The sequence below is a fragment of the Pristiophorus japonicus genome, chromosome 4 (genome assembly GCF_044704955.1).
Source record: "Pristiophorus japonicus isolate sPriJap1 chromosome 4, sPriJap1.hap1, whole genome shotgun sequence".
NCBI lineage: Eukaryota > Metazoa > Chordata > Chondrichthyes > Pristiophoridae > Pristiophorus > Pristiophorus japonicus.
The window spans coordinates 240,537,988-240,558,109 of NC_091980.1; positions in this window are offsets into that span (position 1 = coordinate 240,537,988).

A 20,122-nucleotide genomic window follows, 5' to 3' on the forward strand; every position below is an offset into this window, starting at 1 on the left:
GAACTGACCACACTCAATTAGCTTCGCTGGGCAGGCCACAGAGTTCGCATGCCAGACATGAGACTCTCTAAGCAAATGCTCAATGCGGAGCTCCTTCACGGCAAATGAGCCAGAGGTGGGCAGCGGAAACGTTACAAGGATACCCTCAAAGCCTCTCTGATAAAGTGCGACATCACCACTGACACTTGGGAGTCACTGGCCGAAGACCGCCCTAGATGGAGAAAGTGCATCTGGGAGGGCGTTGAGCTCTTCGAATCTCAACGCTGAGAGCGTGAAGAGGTCAAGTGCAGGCAGCGGAAGGAGCGTGTGGCAAACCAATCCCACCCACCTCTTCCCTCGATAAATGTCTGTCCCACCTATGACAGGGTCTGTATTAGACTATTCAGCCACCAAAGAACTTACTTCAGGAGTGGAAGCAAGTCTTCCTTGATTCCGAGGGACTGCCTATGATGATGATGATGGAGATGGCAGAAACTCTGAACAAATATTTTGTATCAGTCTTTACGATAGAGGACACTAACAATATCCCAACAGTGGCTAGTCAAGGGGCTATAGGGCAAGAGGAACTTAACACAATCACAATCACTAAGGAGGTGGTACTCAGTAAGATAATGGGACTAACGGTGGATAAATCTCCTGGACCTGATGGCTTGCATCCTAGGGTCTTAAGAGATGTAGTGGCAGGGATTGTGGATGCATTGGTCGTAATTTACCAACATTTCCTGGATTCTGGGGAGGTCCCAGCAGATTGGAAAACTGCAAATGTAACGCCCCTATTTAAAAAAGGAGGCAGACAAAAAGCAGGAAACTATAGACCAATTGGCCTAACATCTGTGGTTGGGAAAATGTTGGAGTCCATTATTAAAGAAGCAGTAGCAGCACATTTGGAAAAACATAATTCAGTCAGACAGAGTCAGCATGGATTTATGAAAGGGAAGTCATGTTTGACAAATTTGCTGGAATTCTTTGAGGATGTAACGAACAGGGTGGATAAAGGGAAACCAGTGGATGTGGTGTATTTGGACTTCCAGAAGGCATTTGACAAGGTGCCACATAAAAGGTGACTGCACAAGGTAGAAGTTCACGGGGTTGGGGGTAATATATTAGCATAGATAGAGGATTGGCTAACTAACAGAAAACAGAGAATTGGGATAAATGGTTCATTCTCAGGTTGGCAATCAGTAACTAGTGGGGTGCCTCAGGGATCAGTGCTGGGACCCCAACTATTTACAATCTATATCAATGACTTTGAAGAAGGGGCCGAGTGTAACATAGCCAAGATTGCTGATGATACAAAGATGGGAGGAAAAGCAACGTGTGAGGAGGACACAAAAAATCTGCAAAAGGACATAGGCTAAGTGAGTGGGCAAAAATTTGGCAGATGGAGTATAATATTGGAAAGTGTGAGGTTATGCACTTTGGCAGAAAAAAATCAAAGAGCAAGTTATCATTTAAATGGAAAAAAATTGCAAAGTGCTGCAGCAGTACAGCAGGACCTGAGGGTATTTGTGCATGAAACACAAAAAGTTAGTATGCAGGTACAGCAAGTGATCAGGGAGGCCAATGAAATCTTGGCCTTTATTGTGAAAGAGATGGAGTATAAAAGCAAGGAAGTCTTGCTACAGTTATACAAGGCATTGTTGAGGCCACACCTAGAATACTGCGTACAGTTTTTGTTGTGTTCCTAACACAGGTGAGACTGCACACAGGGAGGTTAAAGTAACAGTGACCTCAGTCTTTATTAAGACACTCCAGAGTGAGTAACAGGCCTGAGGGGCCGGCTTATATACAGTGCTCCCAAGGGATGCTGGGATCCCTTGGGACTTCAGGGGATGTGCTCCCTGGTGGCGGAACATGGGAGTGCATGCTTTATAGATACACAACATTACTCCCGCCAAAGTCAAAGTGAAAGCTATTTACAAGGTGAGGCGGTCGGGAGCCTTTCTTTCCCTGGTGGACTACCTTGGTACAAATGTCTGTTCTGGTGTGTTGGCTGTGCCCTCGCTGGGCTGGTGTGTTGTTGGCCTTGCTGGGCTGTTGGGCGTGATGGGTTTGATTTCCTGGTTCGACGTGGTATCGTTGATCCTTTGGGTGTGTGTTGTGGGCTCGAAAAATGTGGTGTCTGCTGTGGGTTGTTCAGGGCAGTCTGTGAACCGCAGCCTCGTTTGGTCCAGGTGCTTTCTGCAAATTTGTCCATTGTCTAGTTTGACTACAAACACCCTACTCCCTTCTTTAGCTATGACCGTGCCCGCGATCCACTTGGGACCATGTCCATAATTTAGCACATACACAGGGTCAATTTCACGTGACATAGTGGCGCGACCATCATTTACATTTTGTTGCTGCCGCCTGCTCTCTACCTGATCATGCAGGTTAGGGTGAACCAGCGAGAGTCTGGTTTTAAGTGTCCTTTTCATGAGTAACTCAGCCAGGGGCACCCCTGTGAGCGAGTGGGGTCTCGTGTGGCAGCTGAGCAGTACTCGGGACAGGCGGGTTTGGAGTGAGCCTTCTGTGACTCGTTTGAGGCTCTGTTTGATTGTTTCTACTGCCCGCTCTGCCTGCCCATTGGAAGCTGGTTTAAACGGGCCCGAAGTGACATGTTTGATCCCATTGCGGGTCATAAATTCTTTAAATTCGGCACTGGTGAAACATGGCCCGTTGACACTGACCAGTATGTCAGGCAGGCCGTGGGTGGCAAACATGGCCCTCAGGCTTTCAATGGTGGCGGTGGCGGTGCTTCCCGACATTATTTCACATTCAATCCATTTTGAAAAAGCATCCACCACCACCAGGAACATTTTACCGAGAAACGGGCCTGTATAGAAACATAGAAACATAGAAAATAGCTGCAGTAGTAGGCCATTCGGCCCTTCGAGCTTGCACCACCATTCAATGAGTTCATGGCTGAACATGCAACTTCAGTACCCCATTCCTGCTTTCTCACCATACCCCTTGATTCCACTAGTAGTAAGGACTGCATCTAACTCCTTTTTGAATATATTTAGTGAATTGGCCTCAACAACTTTCTGTGGTAGAGAATTCCACAGGTTCACCACTCTCTATGTGAAGAAGTTTCTCCTCATCTCGGTCCTAAATGGCTTACCCCTTATCCTTAGACTATGACCCCTGGTTCTGGACTTCCCCAACATTGGGAACATTCTTCCTGCATCTAACCTGTCTAACCCCATCAGAATTTTAAACGATTCTATGAGGTCCCCTCTCATTCTTCTGAACTTCAGTGAATACAAGCCCAGTTGATCCAGTCTTTCTTGATATGTCAGTCCCGCCATCCCGGGAATCAGTCTGGTGAACCTTCACTGCACTCCATCAATAGCAAGAATGTCCTTCCTCAAGTTAGGAGACCAAAACTGTACACAATACTCCAGGTGTGGCCTCACCAAGGCCCTGTGCAACTGTAGTAACACCTCCCTGCCCCTGTACTCAAATCCCCTCGCAATAAAGGCCACCATGCCATTTGCTTCTTAACCGCCTGCTGCACCTGCATGCTAACCTTCAATGACTGATGTACCATGACACCCAGGTCTCGTTGCACCTCCCCTTTTCCAAATCTGTCACCATTCATATAATAGTCTGTCTCTCTGTTTTTACCACCAAAGTGGATAACCTCACATTTATCCACATTATACTTCATCTGACATGCATTTGCCCACTCACCTAACCTATCCAAGTCACTCTGCAGCCTCATAGCATCCTCCTCGCAGCTCACACTGCCACCCAACTTAGTGTCATCCGAAAATTTGGAGATACTACATTTAATCCCCTCGTCTAAATCATTAATGTACAATGTAAACAGCTGGGGCCCCAGCACAGAACCTTGCGGTACCCCACTAGTCACTGCCTGCCATTCTGAAAAGTCCCCATTTACTCCTACTCTTTGCTTCCTGTCTGCCAACCCGTTCTCAATCCACGTCAGCACACTACCCCCAATCCCATGTGCTTTAACTTTGCACACTAATCTCTTGTGTGGGACCTTGTCGAAAGCCTTCTGGAAGTCCAAATACACCATGTTCTCCCTTGTCCGCTCTACTGGAAACATCCTCAAAACATTCCAGAAGATTTGTCAAGCATGATTTCCCTTTCACAAATCCATGCTGACTTGGACCTATCATGTCACCTCTTTCCAAATGCGCTGCTATGACATCCTTAATATTTGATTCCATCATTTTACCCACTACCGATGCCAGGCTGACCTGTCTATAATTCCCTGTTATCTCTCTCCCTCCTTTTTTTAAAAGTGGAGTTACATTGGCTACCTTCCATTCCATAGGAACTGATCCAGAGTCTATAGAATGTTGGAAAATGACTGTTAATGCATCCGGTATTTCCAAGGCCACCTCAAGTACTCTGGGATGCAGACCATCAGGCCCTGGGGATTTATTGGCCTTCAATCCCATCAATTTCCCCAACACAATTTCCCGACTAATGAGGATTTCCCTCAGTTCCTCCTTCTTACTAGACCCTCTGACCCCTTTTATATCCGGAAGGTTGTTTGTGTCCTCCTTAGTGAATACCGAACCAAGTACTTGTTCAATTGGTCTGCCATTTCTTTGTTATGACTTCCCCTGATTCTGACTGCAGGGGACCTACGTTTGTCTTTACTAATCTTTTTCTCTTTACATATCTATAGAAGCTTTTGCAGTCCATTTTACTGTTCCCTGCAAGCTTCCTCTCGTGCTCTATTTTCCCTGCCCTAATCAAACCCTTTGTTCTCCTTTGCTGAGTTCTAAATTTCTCCCAGTCCCCGGATTCGCTGCTATTTCTGGCCAATTTGTATGCCACTTCCTTGGCTTTAATACTATCCCTGATTTCCCTTGATAGCCACGGTTGAGCCACCTTCCCTTTTTTATTTTTATGCCAGACAGGGATGTACAATTGTTGTAGTTCATCCATGTGGTCTCTAAATGTCTGCCATTGCCCATCCACTGTCAACCCCTTAAGTATCATTCGCCAATCTATCCTAGCCAATTCACGCCTCATACCTTCAAAGTTACCCTTCTTTAAGTTCTGGACCATGGTCTCTGAATTAATCGTTTCATTCTCCATCCTAATGTAGAATTCCACCATATTATGGTCACTCTTCCCCAAGGGGCCTCGCACAACGAGATTGCTAATTAATCCTCTCTCATTACACAACACCCAGTCTAAGATGGCCTCCCCCCAAGTTGGTTCCTCGACATATTGGTCTAGAAAACCATCCCTTATGCACTCCAGGAAATCCTCCTCCACCGTATTGCTTCCAGTTTGGTTAGCCCAATCTATATGCATATTAAAGTCACCCATGATAACTGCTGCACCTTTATTGCATGCACCCCTAATTTCCTGTTTGATGCCCTCCCCAACATCACTACTACTGTTTGGAGGTCTGTACACAACTCCCACTAGCGTTTTCTGCCCCTTGGTATTCTGTAGCTCCACCCATACCGATTCCACATCATCCAAGCTAATGTCTTTCCTTACAATTGCATTAATTTCCTCTTTCGCCAGCAACGCCACCCCGCCTCCTTTTCCTTTCTGTCTATCCTTCCTAAATGTTGAATACCCTTGGATGTTGAGTTCCCAACCTTGGTCACCCTGGAGCCATGTCTCCGTGATGCCAACCACATCATATCTGTTAACTGCTATCTGTACAGTTAATTCGTCCACCTTATTCCGAATACTCCTCACATTGAGGCACAGAGCCTTCAGGCTTGCCTTTTTAACACACTTAGACCCTTTAGAATGTTGCTGCAAAGTGGCCCTTTTTGTTTTTTGCCTTGGGTTTCTCTGTCCTCCACTTTTACTCATTTCCTTTCTGTCTTTTGCTTCTGTCTCCATTTTGTTTCCATCTGTCTCCCTGCATTGGTTCCCATCCCCCTGCCATATCAGTTTAACTCCTCCCCAACAGCACTAGCAAACACTCCTCCTAGGACATTGGTTCCAGTCGTGCCTAGGTGCAGACCGTCCGGTTTGTACTGGTCCCACCTCCCCCAGAACTGGTTCCAATGCCCCAGGAATTTGAATCCCTCCCTGCTGCACCACTGCTCAAGCCACGTATTCATCTGAGCTATCCTGCGATTCCTACTCTAACTAGCACGTGGCACTGGTAGCAATCCCGAGATTACTACTTTTGAGGTCCTACTTTTTAATTTAGCTCCTCGCTCTTTAAATTCATCTCGTAGGACCTCATCCCGTTTTTTACGTATATCGTTGGTACCAATGTGCACCACGACAACTGGCTGTTCACCCTCCCTTTTCAGAATGTCCTGCACCCGCTCTGAGACATCCTTGACCCTTGCACCAGGGAGGCAACATACCATCATGGAGTCTCGGTTGCGGCCGCAGAAACGCCTGTCTATTCCCCTTACAATTGAATCCCCTATCACTATCGCTCTCCCACTCTTTTTCCTCCCCTCCTGTGCAGCAGAGCCAGCCATGGTGCCATGAACTTGGCTGCTGCTGCTCCCCCCTGATGAGTCATCCCCCTCAACAGTACTCAAAGCAGTGTATCTGTTTTGCAGGAGGATGACTGCAGGGGATCCCTGCACTACCTTCCTTGCACTGCTCTTCCTGTTGGTCTTCCATTCCCTATCTGGCTATAGACCCTTTACCTGCGGTAAGACCAACTCACTAAACGTGCTATTCACGTCATTCTCAGCTCCAATTCCGCAACGCAGTCCGTCAGGAGCTGGAGGCGGATACACTTCCTGCACATGTAGTCGTCAGGGACACCGGAGGCATCCGTGATTTCCCACATAGTACATGAGGAGCATAACACGTGTCCGAGCTCTCCTGCCATGACTTAACTCTTAGATACACTTAAATTGGCAACAACAATGCTAAAGTTTACTCACTGATATAGAAGAGGAAAAAGAAAAACTACTCACCAATCACCAGCCAATCACTAACCCCCTTGGCTGTGACGTCACCTTTCTATTTCTCTCTACTTCTTTTTTGCCTTCTCCCTGTAGCTGCACAAGTTGGGCCTTTTATCGGCCTCTCGCCGACCCAGGACTCGCGCCTCTCCCCGCACCTCCTCGACTGCCGCCGCGTTGGGCCTTTTATAGGGCTCTCGCCAACCCCGGACTCACGCCTCTCCACGCACCATCTCGACTGCCGCCGCGTTGGGCCTTTTATAGGGCTCTCGCCAACCCCGGACTCACGCCTCTCCCCGCACCTCCTCGACTGCTGCCGCGTTGGGCCTTTTATAGGCCTCTCGCCAACCCCGGACTCGTGCCTCTCCACGCACCTCCTCAACTGTCGCCACGTTGGGCCTTTTATAGGCCTCTCGCCAACCCCGGACTCACGCCTCTCCCCGCACCTCCTCGACTGCTGCCGCGTTGGGCCTTTTATAGGGCTCTCGCCGACCCAGGACTCGCGCCTCTCCACGCACCATCTCGACTGCTGCCGCGTTGGGCCTTTTATAGGGCTCTCGCCAACCCCGGACTCGCGCCTCTCCACGCACATGGATCCTCGACCATGGTCTGGAGGGCCAGGACCACAAACTGAGTGGTGCCTCTCTGGGCGCGTTGCTCAACTGAACATACACGCTGCATTGCCGTACACAGGATTCTAAGTCAGAGTCGATACCGGGCTACCACAAGTGGGATCTGGCTATTGCTTTCATCATTACTATACCCGGGTGTGTGCTGTGGAGATCCGAGATGAACGTCTCCCTGCCCTTTTTGGGTAGCATTACGCGGTTACCCCACAACAGGCAGTCTTCCTGAATGGACAGCTCATCCTTTCGCCGCTGGAACGGCTTGATTAGCTCGTGCATTTCAACGGGGATGCTGGCCTAGCTCCCATGCAGTACACAGTTTTTTTCTAGGGACAGCAGAGGATCTTGGCTGGTCCAAGTCCTAATCTGGCGGGCCGTGACATGTGATTTATTATTTTCAAATGCTTCCATGACCATTAACAAGTCTGCGGGCAGCGCCACCATCAACAAGTTTGCAGGCTGCGCCATTTCCACCCCCGTGGTGGCAATGGTAGCCGACTGAGAGCATCCGCACAGTTCTCGGTGCCTGGCCTGTGGTGAATGGTATAGTTATACACTGATAGCGTGAGTGCCCACCTTTGTATGCGGGCTGAGGCGTTAGTATTTATCCCCTTGTTTTCAGCGAACAGGGATATGAGGGGCTTGTGATCGGTTTCCAGCTCAAATTTGAGACCAAACAGGTACTGATGCATTTTCTTTACCCCGAACACACACGCTAATGCCTCTTTCTCAATCATGCTGTAGGCCTCTCGGCCTTAGACAAGCTCTTGGAAGCATAGGCGACAGGTTACAACTTCCCCGCAACGTTAGCTTGTTGTAATACACACCCGGCTCCGTACGACGATGCATCACATGCTAGCACAAGTCTTTTACCCGGGTTATACAATACAAGCAGCTTGTTGGAGCATAAAATGTTTCTGGCTTTCTCAAAAGCAATTACTTGGTTCTTTCCCCATACCCAGTTCTCACCTTTACGCAATAACATATGTAGGGGTTCTAAGAGGGTGCTTAACCCCGGTAGGAAGTCACCCAAATAGTTGAAGAGTCCCAGGAACGACCGCTGCTCCATGACGTTCTGTGGCCTGGGCGCGTTCCTAAAAGCCTCTGGCTTGGCGTCTGTGGGCTGAATGCCGTCTGCCGCGATCTTTCTCCCCAAAAACTCCATTTCTGTTGCCATGAAGACGCATTTCGACACCTTCAGCCGCAGCCCTACGCGATCCAGTCGCTGGAGAACCTCCTCCAGGTTTTGTAGGTGCTCGACGGTGTCCCGACCCGTGACCAATATGTCGTCCTGAAAAACCACCGTGCGTGGTACCGAATTGAGTAGGCTCTCCATGTTTCTCTGGAAGATCGCTGCAGCCGACCGAATTCCAAACGGGCATCTGTTGTAGATGAACAGTGTCTTGTGCGTGTTGATGCAGATGAGGCCCTTCGAAGACTCCTCCAGCTCCTGCGTCATATAGGCCGAAGTCAGGTCGAGCTTGGTGAACGTCTTGCCTCCTGCCAACGTCGCAAATAGGTCACCTGCCTTAGGTAGCGGCTATCGGTCCTGTAGCGAGAAACGATTAATAGTTACTTTATAATCGCTGCAAACCCACTTGCTGAATTCCACTGGGGAGGTGATGCCCTCGCGTTGCAGCCTGTCCAGCTCGATTTTCACTCTCTCCCTCATCATGTGAGGTACCGCTCGCGCCTTGTGGTGAATGGGTCATGCCTCTGGGACCAAGTGGATCCGCACCTTCGCCCCGGAAAAGTTTCCAATGCCTGGCTCAAAAAGGAAAGCAAATTTGTTAAGAACCTGGGTACATGAGGCCTCATCGACATGTGATAGCGCTCGGATGTCATCCCAGTTCCAGCGGATTTTGCCCAGCCAGCCAAGCAGTGTGGGGCCATCGCCCGGGACAATCCAAAGTGGCAGTTCGTGCAACGTGCCCTCGTAGGTGACCTTGACCATGGCGCTGCCCAGGACAGTGATAAGCTCTTTGGTGTACGTTCTCAGTTTCATGTGGATGGGGCTCAGGGCTGGTTGCACCACAATCTCTCAAACATCTTTTGACTCATGATGGATTGGCTAGTGCCAGTGTCCAGTTCCATGGCTATTGGTAAGCCATTCAATTTTACGTTTAGCATTATCAGTGGACATTTTGTCGAAAATGTGTGCACTCTGTGTACTTCAGCGTCTGCCTCCTCTCTCTGAGGCTCGAAATTGCTTTGATCCACCATGGACCGATCTTCCTCTGCCACGTGGTGGTTAGCATGTTTTGCAGAGCTTACAGCTCGTTTGCAAGCTCATTGGACGTGCCCCATTGTTCCACAGCTCTTGCAAACATACCCTTTGAAACGGCATGAATAGGCTGAATGGAAGCCTCCACAACGCCAACAAGGTGTGAATTGCCTTGCTTTCATCCTTTGTTGCGGACTCTGAGTCATCTGGGTCTTCTGAGGCCTGCTGGCAGTTGCAGACTTGTGGGCTCTGCCCTGTACATTTCTGCTCGCAAACACAGTTCCAGTTAATTTATGAACATTGCTAGCACTTGTGTGTTGAGAGATTTGTTTGGTGTTATCACTGGTGTACATAAACGCCTGTGCTATCGCAATGGCCTTACTGAGGGTTGGTGTCTCTACAGTCAAAAGTTTTCATAGGATGGTCTCGTGGCCAATGCCCAGTACAAAAAAGTCTCTGAGCATTTGCTCCAGGTAGCCATCAAAATCACATTGTCCTGCAAGTCGCCTTAGCTCGGCGACGTAGCTCGCCACTTCCTGACCTTCAAATCGCTGGCACGTGTAGAACCGATACCTTGCCATTAGCACGCTTTCCCTCGGGTTAAGATGCTCCCGTACCAGTGTACACAGCTCCTCATAAGACTTATCTGTGGGTTTCACCGGAGCTAGAAGATTCTTCATGAGGCTGTAGGTCGGTGCTCCGCAGACCGTGAGGAGGACCGCTCTCCTTTTTGCAGCGCTTCCTTCTTCTTCCAGTTCGTTGGCTACAAAGTACTGGTCTAGCCGTTCGACATAGGCTTCCCAGTCATCACCCTCCGAGAACTTCTCCAGGATGCCCACAGTTTGCTGCATCTTTGCGTTGAATTCGTGTACTCATCGCCAGTTGTTGTGTTCCTAACACAGATGAGACTGCACACAGGGAGGTTAAAGTAACAGTGACCTCAGTCTTTATTAAGACACTCCAGAGTGAGTAACAGGCCTTCGGGGCCAGCTTATATACAGTGCTCCCAAGGGATGCTGGGATCCATTGGGACTTCAGTGGATGCTCTCCCTGGTGGCGGAACATAGGAGTGCATGCTTTACAGATCCACAACAGTTTTGGTTCCATATTTAAGAAAAGATATACTTGCTTTGGAGGCAGTTCAGAGAAGGTTCACTAGGTTGATTCCGGGGATGAGGGGGTTGACTTATGAGGAAAGGTTGAGTAGGTTGGGCCTCTACTCATTGGAATTCAGAAGAATGTGAGGTGTTCTTATCGAAACGTACAAGATTATGAGAGGGCTTGACAAGGTGGATGCAGAGAGGATGTTTCCACTGATAAGGGAAACTAGAACTAGGGGGCATCCATTTAAATAAGGGGCCATCCATTTAAAAAAGAGATGAGGAGGAATTTCTTCTCTCAGAAGGTTGTAAATCTGTGGAATTTGCTGCCTCAGAGAGCTATGGAAGTTGGGACATTGAATGGATTTAAGACACAGATAAACAGTTTCTTAACTGATAAGGGAATAAGTGGTTATGGGGAGCGGGCAGGGAAGTGGACCTGAGTCCATAATCGGATCAGCCATGATCGTATTAAATGACGGAGCAGGTTAGAGGGGCCGTATGGCCTACTCCTGCTCTTATGTTCTTATGAGACTCACTGCCTACTCCCTTGACCCTATTCCCACCAAACTGTTGACCACCCCACTTCCTTTACTGGCTCCCATATTACCTGACATTGTTAACGGTTCTCTCTCCTTGGGCACTGTGCCCCTCTCCCTCAAATCTACCGTCATCACCTTTCTCAAAAAAACAACCCTCGACCCCTCCGTCCTTGCAAACTACCGACCCATCTGCAACCTGCCTTTCATCTCAAGTCCTTGAACATTTCGCCTCCAAAATATGTGCCCATCTTTCCCACAACTCCATGTTTGAATCCCTCCAATCTGATTTCCGCGCCTGCCACAGTACCAAAGCGGCTCTCATCAAAGTCACAAATTAAGTTATTTGTGACTGTGATGAAGGCAAACGATCCCTTCTTGTCCTTCTTGACTTTTTGGCAGCCTTTGAGATGGTTGACCACTCTATCTTTCTCCAATGCCTCTTCACCGTCGTCCAGCTGGGTGGGACTGCACTCGTTTGGTTCCATTCTTATCTCTTTAATTGTAGCCGGAGACTCACCTGCAACAGTTTCTCTTCCCACATCATTACCTCTGGTGTACCTCAAGGCTCCCTCCTATTTCTCATCTACATGTTGCCCCTTGGCCACATTATCCGAAAACACAGCGTCAGTTTCCACATGTACACTGATGACACCCAACTCTACCTCACTACCACTTCTCTCGACCCCTTGTGGAAATGTACTCTTAAAGTTGCATACACTGTTTTTTGTACCCTTTTGCAATAAAACAAAATGGAGTCCCGGTCCTGCCAGAAGCTTCTGCAGCAAACAGTCTGCATAAACATGCTAACCTTGACTGAAACCGCTGATAGCTGATTAATAGGCACCAGACAACATTAAGACTGTCCTGCTGAGATAAGTAACACCCATTGTGCTCCCTTGTATTATCAATAGTCTGTCGCTATGCCAGACCTTAGAAGGTTGTAAAGATGCAGCACCAATTCACCCCCTAAGAGATAATCAAATTACCAGCCATTATCTAAACTATAGAACTCATCCAAAATGTGCAAGAAGCCAATTACCCAATCAACCACTATGGAAATCATGGGCCCAAATAGATGGCCAGGAAACTGGACAATCCTAAAACAATGCAAAACCAGTGATAGCACATTATCACACCCTAATCGAAGTACTACTGACTAGCCCACCAAAAAAATACTGACAAAGGAGACATTTGAAAAAAAATGTAAAGACAAGGATGTGGTAATCATTAACTGATTGGAGAACTCTTTATCTGTTTTCGCTGACTGCAAAGGCAGAACCAATACACAGGATGGAACCATAACTTGTTTGTTCTAATGTAAAAATACATTGTGAATCTGTACCATATTGGGGGTCTCCGCTTAGCCTTTGACTGAGTGAGACTCTTCCTTGCTGCAAGTAAAACTCATTAAAGGTTCATCTACTGGAGCTGATTGTGTTAGAGTCTTATATTGAGAAGTAGAGATTTCGACAACCTCCTCGGTCTCTAAATTGTCAGACTGCTTGTCCGACATCCAGTTCTGGATGAACAGAAATTTTCTCCAATTGAATATTGGGAAGACTGAAGTCATTGTTTTCGGTCTCTGTCATAAACTCGTTCCCTAGCCTCTGACTCCATCCCTCTCCACAAATTCTGTCTGAGGCTCACCAGATTGTTCGCAACCTTGGTGTCATAATTGATCCTGAAATGAACTTTCGACCACATATCCGCTGCATAACTAAGACCGCCTATTTCCACCTCCGTATCATCGCCCGCCTCTGCTCTTGCCTCAGCTCATCTACTGCTGAAGCCCTCATCCATGCCTTTGTTACCTCTAGTCTTGACTATTCCAACACATTCCTGGCTTGTCTCCCACATTCTAACTTATGTAAACTAGAGGTGATCCAAAACATAGCTGCCCATGTCCTAACTCGCACCAAGTCCCACTCACCCATCACCTCTGTGTCGCTGACCTACATTGGCTCCCAGTTAAGCAATGCTGCGACTTCAAAATTCTCATCCTTTTTTTCAAATCCCTCCATGGCCTCGCCCCTCCCTATCCCTGTAACCTCCTCCAGCCCCCAAACCCCTCGAGATGTCTGCGCTCCTCTAATCCTGCCCTCTTGAGCATTCCTGATTATCATCGCTCAACCATTGATGGCCGTGCCTTCTATTGCCTTCTATTGCCTAGAACTCCCTGCCTAAACCTCTCCGCCTCTCTACCTCTCTTTCTGTGCTTCCTCTGTGAAGCACCTTGGGATGTTACATAGAAACATAGAAACATAGAAAATAGGTGCAGGAGTAGGCCATTTGACCCTTCGAGCCTGCACCACCATTCAATATGATCATGGCTGATCATGCAACTTCAGTACCCCATTCCTGATTTCTCTCGATACCCCTTGATCCCTTTAGCCGTAAGGGCCACATCTAACTCACTTTTGAATAGATCTAACAAACTGGCCTCAACAACTTTCTGTGGCAAAGAATCCCACAGGTTCACAATTCTCTGAGTGAAGAAGTTTCTCCTCATCTCGGTCCTAAATGGCTTACCCCTTATCCTTAGACTGTGACCACTGGTTCTGGACTTCCCCAACATCGGGAACATTCTTCCTGCATCTAACCTGTCCAATCCCGTCAGAATTTTATATGTTTCTTTGAGATCCCCTCTCATTTTTCTAAGTCCACTGAATATAAGCCTAGTCGATCCATTCTTTCTTCATATGTCAGTCCTGCCATCCCAGGAATCAGTCTGGTGAATCTTCGCTGCACCCCCTCAATAGCAGGAATGTCCTTCCTCAGATTAGGAGACCAAAATTGTACACAATATTCAAGGTGTGGCCTCACCAAGGCCCTGTACAACTGCAGCAAGACCTCCCTGCTCCTATACTCAAATCTTCTCGCTCTGAAGGCCAACATGCCATTTGCCTTCTTCACTGCCTGCTGTACCTGCATGCCAACTTTCAATGACTAATGTACCATGACACCCAGGTCTCGTTGCACCTCCCCTTTTCCTAATCTGTTACCATTCAGATAATATTCTACCTTCCTGTTTTTGCCACCAAAGTAGATAACCTCACATTTATCTACATTATACTGCATCTGCCATGCATTTGCACACTCACCTAACCTGTCCAAGTCACCCTGCAGCCTCTTAGCATCCTCCTCACACTCACACTGCCACCCAGCTTTGTGTTATCTGCAAACTTGGAGATATTACATTCAATTCCTTTGTCTAAATCATTAATGTATATTGTAAATTGCTGGGGTCCCAGCACTGCACCTTGCGGTACCCCACTAGTCACTGCCTGCCATTTTGAAAAGGACCTGTTTATTCCTACTCTTTGCTTCCTGTCTCCAACCAGTTCTCTATCCATGTCAATTCATTACCCCCAATACCATGTGCTTTAATTTTGCACACCAATCTCTTGTGTGGGACCTTGTCAAAAGCCTTTTGAAAGTCCAAATACACTACATCCACTGGTTCTCCCTTGTCCATTGTACTAGTTGCATCCTGAAAAAATTCTGGAAGATTTGTCAAGCATGATTTCCCTTTCATAAATCCATGCTAACTTGGACCGATCCTGTCACTGCTTTCCAAATGCGCTGCTATTTCATCTTTAATAATTGATTCCAACATTTTCCCCACTGTTGATGTCAGGCTAACCGGTCTATAATTCCGTTTTCTCTCTCCCTCCTTTTTTAAAAAGTGGGATTACATTAGCTGCCCTCCAATCCATAGGAACTGATCCAGAGTCTATCGAATGTTGGAAAATGACCACCAATGCATCCACTATTTCTAGGGCCACTTCCTTAAGTACTCTGGAATGCAGACTATCAGTCCCTGGAGATTTCTCGGCCTTCAATCCCATCAATTTCCCTAACACAATTGCCTGACTAATAAGGATTTCCTTAAGTTTCTCCTTCTCGCTAGACCCTCGGTCCCCTAGTATTTCCGGAAGGTTGTTTGTGTCTTCCTTAGTGAAGACAGAACCAAATTATTTGTTCAATTGGTCTGCTATTTCTTTGTTCCCCATTATAAATTCACCTGATTCTGACTGCAAGGGACCTACATTTGTCTTCACTAATCTTTTTCTCTTCACATATCTATAGAAGCTTTTGCAGTCAGTTTTTATGTTCCCTGCAAGCTTACTCTCATACTCTATTTCCCCCCTCCTAATTAAACTCTTTGTCCGCCTCTGCTGAATTCTAAATTTCTCCCAGTCCTCAGGTTTGCTGCTTTTTCTGGCCAATTTATATGCCTCTTCTTTGGATTTAACATTATCCCTAATTTCTCTTGTTAGCCACAGTTGAGCCACCTTCCCCGTTTTATTTTTACGTCAGACAGGGATGTACAATTGTTGAAGTTCATCCATGTGATCTTTCAATGTCTGCCATTGCCTATCCACCATTAACCCTTTAAGTATCATTCGCCAGTCTATCCTAGCCAATTCACATCTCATACCTTCGAAGTTACCTTTCTTTAAGTTCAGGACCCTAGTTCTGAATTAACTGTGAATTCACTACGTTAAAGGCGCTATATAAATACAAGTCGGTGTTGTTGTTGATGTATTGTTGTTGATGAAGTCATGGTTTGCATCTCTTTGTGATATTACACATCATACTGCAAAATATGAGGAAAAGAAAGTAACCTTGTTCTATCGTTAAAATGTACATAGAACATAGAAATTTACAGCGCAAAAGGAGGCCATTTCGGCCCATCGTGTCTGATGATTCAGAGGTAATTTTCCCAGTATGTGCTGGTGGTGATAACTTTGACCATCAACAATAGAGATCAGACTATTAGCCCAGAATTTTAAATTTACTTGGATTTGGCCAGGGTGTCACGAGCTGTTACACTGAGTTGGTAATTTACTTTATAAGATGCAATCAAGGCTGAAATTCACCTGCATTAATGAAAATACTTTTTGATTTCCACTACAGCCCTGGAATTTAGAAATGTGTTCTATTTATATTTTGGCTGTCAGGAATGTAAAGTTCATTCCAGTCTTGCATATGTATAAATTAAACTAAATTACATTTACTATGTCAGAATTTTTATTGTGGGAAAATAATTGAACTAACTACAATTTATAGTTTAAAAGTATTAAGGTTAATCTTAGTATTGTGTCTGAACAACAACTGGCATTTATTTAATGCCTTTAACGTAGTAAAACAGCACAAGGTGCTTCACATGAGCAAAATTTGACACCAAACCACATAAGGGGATATTAGAAGAGATGACCAAAAGCTTCGTCAAAGAGGTAGGTTTTATGGAACGTTAAAGGTGGAGAGAAAGCTAGATAGGTGAAAAGTTCAGGGAGGGAATTCCAGAGCCTAGGGCCCAGGCAGCTGAAAGCCCGGCTGCCAATGGGGGAGCCATTAAAATGAGGGATGCGCAAGACTCCAGAATTGGAGGAGTGCAGAGATCTTGAAGAGCTGTAGTGCTGGAGGAGGTTACAGAGATAGGCAGGAGCACGGCCATGGAGGGATTTGAAAACAAGAATGAGAATTTTTAAATTGAGGCATTGCCGGACCGGGAGCCAATGTAGGTCAGTGAGCACAGGGCTGATGAATGAATGGGTCTTGGTGCGAGTTAGGATATAGGCAACAGAGTTTTGGTTGAGTTCAAGTTTATGGATGGTGGAAAATGGGAGATCGGCCAGGATAGCATTGGAATAGTGAAGTCTAGAGGTAACAAAAACATGGATGAGGATTTTAACAGCAGATGAGCTGAAACAAGGGCAGAAACGGGTGATGCTGCAGAGGTCTTGCTGATGGAGCAGATATGTGGTGGAATCTCACCTCAGGGTCAAATAGTATGCCAAGATTGTGAACAGTCTGGTTCCCTCCTGGAGGGAACAGTGTGTACAAATGCTAGTCTCTTGTCCTTGGGGCCTAGTTTCAAATGTACCTTCAATCTTTAATTCGGCTTTATATATCAAATAATCAAAAACAGATCTACACAGTATTCTTAGTATCTATTAAATAGTATCTGTTAAATAGGATGCCAAGATTGTGAATGGTCTGGTTCAGCCTCAGACAGTGATCAGGGAGAGGGATGGAGTTGAAGTCTAAGGAATGGAGTTTGTAATAGGGACAGAAGGCAAAAGCTTTGGTCTTCCCAATATTTAGTTGTGGAAATTTCTGCTCTGTTGGACAAGCAATGTGACAAATCAGGGATGGTGGAGGGGTTGCAAGAGGGTATGGTGATTCCAGAAGATTCTCTGGCTATGACTGGATAGATAAGAATGGAACCAGGTGATGTCAGAGCAAGCCAGCTGGCCGACGGAGAAGAGGCATGGAGGAGGATGATGTGGCCAACCCTGTCAAAAGCTGCTGACAGATCGAGAAGATGAGGAGGGATAGTTTACCATGGTCACAATCAAAAGGGATCAGCCATGATCATATTAAATGGCGGAGCAGGCTCGAGGGGCCTTATGGCCTACTCCTGCTCCTATTTCTTATGTTCTTATGTTATTATGGATGTCATTTGTGACTTTGATAAGTGCTGTTTCTGTGCTGTGACAGGATGGAAACCTGACATAGAGTTGCGGCAAGATGGGCACAGATTTGGGAGGTGACAACACATTGAAGGACTTTGGAGAGGAAAGGGAGGTTGGAGATGAGACAATAGATTCCAACGACAAAGGGTTCATGGGTGTTTTTTTTGAGGAGCGTGGTAATGACGACAGATTTGTAGGGGAGGGGTACAGTACCTGAGGAGAGGGAACCGTTAACAATATCAGCTAACATGGCGGCCAGAAAGGGAAGTTGGGTGGCATTAAAAATAAACCTTTGAATCGAATCGACATTCGTTTAAGGTTTCCTTTTTCTACCCTGACATTATTATTTAATAATGAGTAGTGTAGTTCAGAAGTAAATTCAGTGAATAGTTATTGAGGGTTTTTTTTGTTTCACAATGAGTCCAGTTTTCATCTAATATATTTGAAGCAGGAGGGATATTTCCTTTGAATCTTAAATAATCTATATTCAGTACTGTGAAACTACGTGATCTTAGTATGTTTACAAGTAAACGGACAGATGATTCACTTACTTACATTAAAGTGCACTAGTGTTGAATCACTCATCTTACAGATTACTGAGGCTTACAACATTGAAAGACACATAGGCAAACAAATAAATCAGTAAATAAAATGTTCATAATTCACTGATCTAATCTTTAGTAATTGCTGATGTTAGTACAGTTCTGATATGAATTACACAAATAATATGAGATAATGAGTTAATTCAATTTTCATGTGAACAAGAGCGATATGATGTGAGCTGAAACTAGCCAAAAGATGGGCCCCTGGAGGGAACTGTGTGTACAAAAGCTATTCTCTTGTCCTTGGGGCCCAGTTTCAAATGTACCTTCTGTCATGTATGTGGACCATGTATACTAACTGTATAGTCACATAAGGTGTGCCATCAGAGGGCACTGCGGTGGGAGACCTGAGGGTCACCTGCATGGGTGTGCAGGGCCCAGTATAAAAGGCTGCCCACCATGCTTGTGCCTCACTCTGGAGTTACAATAAATGGGACTAAGATCACAACAGCTCAAGTACAATAGTAGATCTTGTGGAGTCATTCATAAGAGTATTAAAGACTTAACAACTGGCGACGAGATTCCGAACTTTCATGCAAAAATGACTAATGTTGGTGCATTAGAAAAGTTCTCAGAAGGTGAAGATTGGGAAGCCTTTATGGAGTGGCTCGACCAATATTTCATAGCAAATGACCTGGTAGGCGATGATCCGGCCACGCTGACAGATAAGCGCAGAGCTATTCTGTTGACCAGTTGTGGGCCCGCGGCCTACGGCCTCGTCAGAGACTTGCTTGTACCAGAGAAAACAACGACCAAGTCATACGAGGAGCTGAAAGTGCTACTTCTGGACCAACTCAAATCGAAGGAGAGCATCCTCATGGCCAGGCATCGATTTCATACACACCGCCGGCCCGAGGGCCAGGAAATCGTGAAGTATGCTGTCGATCTCAGGAGGCTGGCAGGATCGTGTGAATTCGGTGCATTCCTTGCCGATGCGTTGTGGGACGTCTTCGTAATTGGCATCGGTCATGAGGCCCTCTTCACAGGTTACTGTCTGCCGAAACCACCGTCATTCTGCAGAAGGCCATCAGCATCAGCCAGGCATTCATGACCTCAAACTGCAGCTCCATCAGATGATGACTTGTTCTCAGGACTCAAACCCGGCAAGTACTGTAACTAGAATGGCGCCTTTCACAGACAGAACTGTTGAACATGAATCTGCCCAGGGCAGAGCGTTCAGGCCCCCGAGTCCTTTAACTCAGAGTCCGCCGAGGGGTGCAAACGTAAGTTGAGGCGGAGGTAATCACAGGGCTCATCAGTGTTGGTTCAGAGACTATGTGTGCAAAGGCTGCAGCACAAAGGGCCACCTCCAGCGAATGTGCAAAAGAGCTTTGACTCACCACGTGGAAGAGGAGTCAGCAGATGGCTGTGAATCCAGCGTGGATTACGAGGAGATAGTTAGAGAGGCAGCTCAGTCCCAGGATGAAGTGTATGGAGTATATACCTGCACCACAGATTGTCCTCCAGTGATAAAGGAAGTTGAGAAAAATGGCGTTCCAGTCTTCATGGAAGTGGACACAGGGGCGAGTCAGTCAGTACTGAGCCAGAAAGCCTTTGAGACGCTATGGAATGATCAAGCTGAACGACCCAAACTGGTCCCAGTTCAGGCAAAGCTGCGCATCTACACCAAGGAACTGATATCAGTTGTTGGTAGTGTGGATGTAAGTGTATCCC